Below are 9,255 nucleotides of genomic sequence, written 5' to 3'. Positions count from 1 at the left end.
GAAAGCCAAATGAATACAGACAGTATAGAAAACAAGGATCAAATCATTAATACGCCTTGTTACTTTGCAAATGTTTATTTTCTTGTTTTTTTTAATTATTATTGCTGCATTTGCCTTGACCGATGAAGAGCCCATGATCAGGAAGGTGATTTTCCCAGGCGGACACAAAGAGATGCTGAAGCCTCCAAAGTGCCCAGTGGTGGGATAACTTACTTGTATTATGTGTTTTGTGCTCCACCTGTTCCCCCACCTCCCCCTCCTTTTATGACAACACCATGTCAGTAGGGGAACATTTAAGGAATAGTGATCACAGTATCGCAAGATAAAAGCAAAATACCGAGGATGCTGGAAATCTGAAACTAAAACAGAAAATGCTGGTGGTGGAGGGAGAAAAAAATAAGGATAGAAAATGGGATTTTAAAAAAAAGGTGGCGGATGGTAATTGTTCGGGCCTCTGTTCAAGGGAGAAGTGGAGAGCCCTCAGACCGTCCTGCTGGGGGATGGAGGTGGAGCGGGATTGGACGTCCAGTCCACACCACCCTGCTCTCATGCCCACATGATGTTCCTTGGCCTGCTGCAATGTTCCAGTGAAACCCAACGCAAACTGGAGGAACAGCACCTCATCTTCGGATTAGGCACCTAACGGCCTTCTGGACTTAACATTGAGTTCAACAACTTCAGACCATGAACTCCCTCCTCCATCCTCACCCCTTTTTTTAATCCCCATTTTTCTACACTCATTTTTATTTTTTATCCGCTTAATTTTATTTTTATTCATTTATCCGTGGTTTTTATCCCATTTTCTATCTTTTTTTTACCCACCACCGCCCCCTTCCCCACTCCATCCCCTATGGGGCCATCTCTCACTTATTCCATGTTGTTCTTTCACACAATACTACCCTTGTTCTGCTATAATCGCATTCTGCTTTCTTACCTTTATGCCGCTATTAGCACCTTTTTTAGCACTTCCATTAACACTCCCTTTGTCCTTTAGTTCATGACACCTTTATGAATCCCTCCTTTGTCCCCACCTATCGCTGGCTTTCTATCCAGGTCCACCTGCCCCATCGCCCATAAACAGTATAAATTTCATCACATTTCTACTCTTTAGCTCTGAAGAAGGGTCATACGGACTCGAAACATTAACTCTGTTTTCCTCTCTCCACAGATGCTATCAGACCTGCCGAGATTTTCCAGCATTTTCTGTTTTTGTTTCAGATTTCCAGCATCCAAAGTATTTTGCTTTTATCAGGTTCAGGTATTATAAGCCTCATGGCATATAAGGAACAGAGGAGAAAAAGAAGGGTGCAGAAGAGATGTCTGGCTCGGCAAAGGGAGGAGCATTTCCCTCAAGCTGAAGGAGTAGAGGGGCTGCTGCGCTGCAAGCTGAAGATCCACAGAGAGCTGTTGCTTGTAGGCACCTCACTAGGCCCAGAGTCTATAGATGGTGTTTGTCATTTCTGCAGATGACTGAGAACCAGTGTCACAGAAGACTGTGCATGTTTAGGGAACTGGTTGGTTGCATATGCCACCTGCTGCAGGATTTGGTGCCAAGAGGACATGGAGGCCATCCACTGCCAGTGGTCATGAAAGTGACCACAGCGCTAAATTTTTACATCAGTGGCTCCTTTCAGGGCTCCACAGGTGACCCGCGTGGGATCTCATAAGCCTCCATGCACAAGTGTATCCAGGAAGTCACGGATGCCCTCCTCACAAGTCGAGGACCTGGCTCCTAAACCCCCTCAGCTGCTTCCCAGATGTGCATGGCAGGGGACTGCGGAACAGGGGAACTGACTCACTGCGTGGTAGTCTGATGGATGTTGCACTGCTAGATCCTCACTTGATTGAGCACCGCCGACATCACCGTCAGCACAGGAATGGTCCAGATCTTCATGGGCCAGCTGGATGACTCTATTCTCAAAGCCTATGAGGACTTTGATGTTGGGCATTCCTCCACAAGTCTGGGACCTCTCCTTATTGTCATGTGCTGGCTTGTTCTGTATGAATACAGATGAAGAGAGTGTAAGCAGGATGTCTGCCAGGCCAGATGAGAAGGATGCCTGGCATGTGTGGGTGCCATGGAGGGATGAAGACACGATCCACAGGGCAGATGAAGGTGTGTATAAGGGAGTGAATGGTAATGTCCCTTGAACTGGCAGTGAGTGAGATCCCTGTGGATGTGTGATGGGGTTGTGAATGTGTGAGTTGGGTTTGTGAATGTGTGAGTTGAGAATGATGAGAAGACTGAACTACCCTAGCGGAACAGAGGAGATCATTCATCCTCTTTCGGCACTGGGTGGCTGTCCTCTTTTGCAGGATGCTGGCACTGACCACTGCTGCCACCACCTCCCATGCCAGATTGGTGACCTTGCTTTCTGGTCTTCGCCCAGAGCAGGGGTAGAGGACTTCACGGCAGGCCTCCACTGCATCCTGTAGGCATCCGAGGCAGGCATTGCTAAATGTGGGGGCAGCATGTTTCCTCCCTTTGGCAGCCATGACTTTGCAGCAGCTTTCGATCCCTTAGATAGAGCTAGCTCTGTGCAGGGGCACCCTTTAAATATGGTGTCCAGATTCGTGAAGGCCTGAGATGACGATGGGGTGAGTGAATCAGAAGTCGACCCACCAAAGATTGGTGAAGACAAATGTAGGCCCCTTACAGTCAGAAACAGGGGAATTTATAATGGGGAACAAAGAAATGGCTGACCAACTAAATACATACTTTGGTTCTGCCTTCACAAAGGAGGACACAAATAACATACCAGAAATGTTGGGGAACACAGGGTTTAGTGAGAGGGAGGAATAGAAATAAATCAGTATTAGTAGGGAAATGGTGTTGGGGAAATTGATGGGATTGAAGGCCGATAAATCCCCAGGGCCTGATAATCTACATCCCAGAGTACTTAAGGAAGTGGCCGTAGTAATAGTGGATGCATTGGTGGTCATCTTCTGAGATTCTATAGACTCTGGAACAGTTCCTACAGATTGGAGAGTAGCTAATGTAACCCCACTATTTAAAAAGGGAGGTAGAGAGAAAACAGGGAATTATAGACCAGTCAGCCTGACGTTGGTAGTTGGAAATATTCTAAAGTCCATTATAAAAGATTTAATAGCTGAGCACTTGGAAAACAGTGGCAGAATTGGGCAGAGTCAGCATGGATTTACGAAATTGAAATCATGCTTGACAAATCTACTGGAATTTTTCGAGGATGTAACCAGTGGAGTTGATGAGGGGGAGCCAGTGGATGTGGTTTATTTGGACTTTCAGAGGGCTTTCAACAAAGTCCCACATAAGAGATTAGCATGTAAAATTAAAGCGCATGGAATTGGGGATAGTGTATTGAGATGGATATAAAACTGGTTGGCAGACAGGAAACAAAGAGTAGGAATAAACGGGTCTTTTTCCGAATGGCAGGCAGTGACTAGTGGGGTACCGCAGAGATCAGTACTGGGACCCCAGCTATTCACAATATATATTAATGATTTAGATGAGGGAACTAAATGTAATATCTCCAAATTTGCAGATGACACAAAGCTGGGTGGGAGGGTGAGCTGTGAGGAGGATGCAGATATGCTTCAGTGATTTGGACAAGCTGAGTGAGTGGGCAAATGCATGGGAGATGCAGTATAATGTGGGTAAATGTGAGGTTATCCACTTTGGTTGCAAAAACAGGAAAGCAGATTATTATCTGAATGGCTATAAATTGAGAGAGGGGAATGTGCAATGAGACCTGGGTGTCCTTGTACACCAGTCGCTGAAGGTAAGCATGCAGGTGCAGCAGGCGGTAAAGAAGGCAAATGGTATGCTGGCCTTCATAGCCAGAGGATTTGAGTACAGGAGCAGAGATGTCTTGCTACAATTATACAGGGCCTTGGTGAGATCACATATGGAATATTGTGTGCAGTTTTGGTCTCCTTATCTGAGGAAGGATGTTCTTGCTATAGAGGGAGTGCAGCGAAGGTTTACCAGAATGATTCCTGGGATGGCGGGACTGACATATGAGGTGAAATTGAGTCGGTTAGGATTATATTCACTGGAGTTCAGAAGAATGAGGGGGGGATCTCATAGAAAGCTATAAAATTCTAACAGGACTAGACAGAGTAAACGCAAGAAGGATGTTCCCGATGGTGGGGGAGTCCAGAACCAGGGGTCACAGACTGAGGATACGGGGTAGACCATTTAGGACTGAGATGAGGAGAAATTTCTTCACCCAGAGAGCGGTGAACCTGTGGAATTTGCTACCACAGAAAGTAGTTGAGGCCAAAATATTGTATGTTTTCAAGAAGGAGTTAGATGTAGCTTTTGGGGCGAAAGGGATTAAAGGATATAGGGAGAAAGCAGGAGCAGGTTATTGAGTTGGATGATCAGCCATGATCATAATGAATGGCGGAGCAGGCTCGAAGGGCCGAATGGCCTACTCCTGCTCCTATTTTCTATGTTTCAATGTTACCAACGATCCAAAGTGTTTTCCATGAATGCATTATCTTAGGAACTAGAGCGTTTAAGTAAGTTATATTTGTATTTGTGGGTGTTAGGAATGAGTTTTAGCTTTAAGCTTAAGTTTCGCTTGTATTTCTGTATTTGTGTGTTAAGAAAGGGGGGAATTTGAGTTTTTGTTTCACTTTAAAAGATGCCTGCATTTTAATGAGGTTTTACAACTCCTGAAGCGGAGTTAAAACAAACACAAGGTAGAAAAAAGTGGGCTGTTGCCTAGCAACAGGAGGCCCAAACAGAGACAGGGAGAAACAGAAAGCAATTTTAGTTCAGTTTGAAGATAGCTACTAGGAGAAGCTGGACACAGGAGAGGGAACTGCAGGAAACAGGTTACAAAAACTAAACCAGGGAGTGGAACAGGAAAGATCCCAAAAGGACAGTCTAGTCAAAGGAAAAACACGAATCTGGAATAGGTCCTGTTAAGTGAAGTCAGGAGTGAGAATCTCAGAATCACACAGTGCAGAGGAGGCCCTTCAGCCCATCGAGTCTGCACTGACACGTGAGAAACACCTGACCTACCTACCTAATCCCATTTACCAGCACTTGGCCCATAGCCTTGAATGTTATGACGTGCCAAGTGCTCATCCAGGTACTTTTTAAAGGATGTGAGGCAACCCGCCTCCACCATCCTCCCAGGCAGAGCATTCCAGACCGTCACCAGCCTCTGGGTAAAAAAGTTTTTCCTCACTTCCCCCCTAAACCTCCTGCCCCTCACCTTGAACTTGTGTCCCCTCGTGACTGACCCATCAACTAAGGGAAACAGCTGCTCCCTATCCCCCCTTTCTATGCCCCTCATAATCTTGTACACCTCGATCAGGTCGCCCCTCAGTCTTCTCTGCTCCAACGAAAACAACCCAAGTCTATCCAACCTCTCTTCATAGCTTAAATGTTTCATCCCAGGCAACATCCTGGTGAATCTCCTCTGCACCCTCTCCAGTGCAAGCAGAGGAAGGCTCCAAGCTTAAAGGGATAAAGCTGCAGGACACAAAATTAAAGTAAAATAGGCTTATGAGAAGCCAGGAGATCCCAAGGAGACAGCCGAAGGTCTGTAAATCCTTACTATGGGCATGTGAAGCAGTGGTGTTCTGTTGGCATGGCTGAGCATTTGAAAGAGAGTGAGTGAAAGGCAAAGCTTGAATGCATGTGGCAATCCAGGGGGAGGAACATCGGAAGGAGAGTTTGAAACCCCGGAGGTGGAACCTCATGGTATGTCCGAGAGAAAGCGTCATTTGTGAGAAGATTCCAAAGTGGGTTCTTCAAGTGGAGATTGGAAACCCTCGTGTGAAAGATGGAGTTCAGTGAGACCGATTGGCTTACGGTGTGACAAATGTCTGAGGGGAGTTGATAAGAGATCCATAGCATCTGTTTGGGTTAGCATCTGTCACTTGGTTTCAGAGTGTGGTGTGCCTGACCACAGGTCACCTATTGGTTTACATGGACTGTGTATTTACTGTGAACATTAGAGTCTGGATAGCTTTTGTAAAATGTGTTATCCTTACGAATCTATATATATCTGTAAAGGTATAGTTGTGGGTGAAGGAGTATTGTAATATAGTTCATCTTTTCTTGTTTAATAAATATTTTATTCTTTTGTTAAAAGTTCAACAGCTGATTCCCGTGTTTCTGTTCAGTAGCCACAAAAAGTAACATTTAGGATCTATGAAGCCTGGTTCCACCCTGGGATCTGGCTTGTCCAGTAGCACTATCTGCTGGGATCATAACAATTATTAATGATGAGGGATGCGTCAGGAATGGGACGATACGGCATGAAAACCCACCATTGCAGCCGGCAAGTAAAACAACCTTTTACACGCCCACTGCCGCACTTAGTGCAAATCTAGGATGATTCTGCCCTAGGTCTGTGTTGAACTACCAGGTTTCCGCTGAGGTGGCAGTAACATTATATCACTTGGCCTTAATATTACTGGGCTCATTCATCATTGCTGTTCACTGACTCCAACTGGAAAGTAAAACTATGTGGAGACTGGTTGAGGACAGAATTAGACTTTATGGACAGCCTGCCAAAACTCACTGATATGTCTGGTAATTTAGGTGAATCACAATTCTCGAAGAAGTGAGTTCTTGACCTTTGGGAAGATATGAGACAGAGGTCAGGTATTTCTGATTGACAGAAAGCAAAATTAGCAGGCTAATTGCTCCACATCACATTTGACAAGTCTATATGCCAGTAATAATGCAGCCTTAATGGAAAAGTTCTCCTGCCCATCCTGTTGGCCAGGGAAGGTGCAATGACAACTTTAAGTATGAGAAAAACTACAATTAAGAAATGTTTATTTAAAAATTGACTACTTGATATAGCTATGAGGAAACAGAGCCAACTTAGTAATAAGATGTTTTTGGAACTCCTTAACTATGCCAAGGACTAACAAAGACTAATGACTTGAAAAGTGTAAGGGAGCTGATGTTAAACATGTTAGACATTGAGATAAAATTTATACCTAATACGACTTGGATTCTGACAAAAGTTAATGTTGTTTGAGAAAGTTGTCACAGGGCTGAAGTTGTTACCTTGGAGATGTACACAGGTGGCGAGCTGCCCAGACCTGTGCTGCCTCAATAGGTTGAGTCTGCTTTCCTTCATGTAGTGCAGTGGTGCAATAAGCCTATCAATCAATGGTCAATTGTTTATCAGGTGGTAAAGGCACCAGGAGAATGATTAAGCCTTTTTTTCCCTTTTGCAGTCATTTTAGGAGGCTCAAAGAGAGCTGATAACATCCCCATGGAAGTGTAAAACATAAGCCAAAGTTTTATCAGGACTGCTTCTACGTTGACCACAGCAGCAAGGAAGATTTCGGGGGAGTCTTAATGCTTTTTTCACTTGGACTGCAGAAAATTATCAGAGATCTGTTGCCTTCACTTTTTTCTAGGGTAAGATTGTTTAACTCCCTTGCTAGTAAACAGTTATTTCAAAGTTGTTAAAATTAGTTGGATATTGTACTGTGTTTAATTCCTATCCAATTGGAGTTTATTTTTAAATTACAAAGTTCCCCTCAAGTGAGGAGCGGATGATATGATCTGTACGATATCAAAACTTTGTTGAAAATGTGGTAACAATAGGACACAGTTCAAGAAAAATACATTGCTTTTGATGAATAATAGTTTTTTTTGTTTTACAGTTTAATTTTGTTGAAACACAGGTTGATATTGCTGGAAGGCGATGCAACATTCAAGCTTTATGCAGACATTCACACGAGCATGCCAATGAACATGAATACTTTATGATTCTCAGTGTGTAACTTTTAAGATAAAGTAGAGATGCAATGCCCTTTGTAGCTCCCCACAATGCAGCCAGGTTCGAAACTTCAGCTGTATCGTCAGGAGAGTTAGGTGAGTCCATGCATTTTGCCACAAAGGGTTGGGAAAAATTGGATGATGTTGTTCTTGGTGATGGTAAATTACTCCTGCATTTTGAACATCTTAGATCAAGTATAATCATTGTCAAAAGCCTGAAGAATAGATAAGCTGGCTATTAGTGGGAATAGTAGATAATATGTCAAGGTATTGACTCAATTAATAGCCTCTGAGGCCAGAGGTTGTGGGTTTAAATCCCTGTTCAGGATTTGAGCACAAAATGTATGTTGATGTATTAGTAAAGTGATGACAGGTCATTTCTTTTGGGTGAGACATTTCACTTGATCTCGATTTGCTTGTTCTAGTAGATGCAAAAGATTCCATGATACTATTTAAATAAGAGGAGAGAATGGTCTGGGTGTTCTGGCTAATATTCCTGCTTCAACCAAAACCATGAAAGCAGATTTACTGATCATGCATTTCACTTGCTGTGTGTGCAAATTGACTGTCGTATTTGCCTATGTAACAGCAATCAATGCATTTCTGAAATGCAGTGCATGTTTGAAACTGAGGTTGTTCACTTCTTGAGGAAGTAACAACAGTCTATATTTACATAGCACCTTCAACATAAGGCACTTCATAGGAGAATTTTAAAGCAAAATTTGACACCAAGCCACATAAGGTAGACAGCCAAAAGCTTGGTCAAAGAGGTAGTTTTTAAGGAACATCCTAAAGGAGGAAAAAGCAGTAGAGAGGAGGAGAAGTTTAGGGAGGGAATTCCAGAGTTTAGGGCCTTGGCAGCTAAAGGTAGGCCACCAATGATGGGATAATTAAAATTGGAATGGTCAAGAAGCCGAAATTAGATAAGCATAGGTATTTTGGACTTGAATCTGTAGTAGGCTGGGCCTCCATTTCAACTGTCTAGGTAACCTTGGCTTGCCTCCTTCCAATTATATATGCAGGCTGCAATGAATGGTATTGGACTCCACTGTGACCCATGCCACCTGCCTCATATCTTCTGAGGTTACCCTCAATAGTTCCATCAGTTTGTGAGATTTGTTCAACATCGTTCTATATAGAGCATGATCCCTGAGATTAGAGTCAGAAGGCTCTACATCGGGGACTGTCATCCCCTGAACCTTTGCTGAACCCAGAAGGCCTGCACTTTCACTACTCATTCCAGCTCCCTTGTACTTGGTCCTTCACCCAGTAACTATCTCATCAGTACCAATGATTTGAAAGGGGGCACGGGAGCAGAAAGACCTAAGGATGTACGTATTTATATTCCCTACTTGCTACACAATACACAAATGCACTAAACTTGGGATTTGTGTTAGGAGCAGCATCAGGGTCAGTTGGCAGCCAGATATTCCACCCAGTCACGATTCCAGCAACAAAGTGGTCTGGCAGGAATTGCTAGGCTGAGATGTTTTCTTCAGTGCAATTGTAAT

This window comes from Cetorhinus maximus, chromosome 17, assembly GCF_964194155.1.
Source record: "Cetorhinus maximus chromosome 17, sCetMax3.hap1.1, whole genome shotgun sequence".
In the NCBI taxonomy this organism is placed as follows: domain Eukaryota; kingdom Metazoa; phylum Chordata; class Chondrichthyes; order Lamniformes; family Cetorhinidae; genus Cetorhinus; species Cetorhinus maximus.
Note: the sequence above shows the minus strand (reverse complement) of the source record.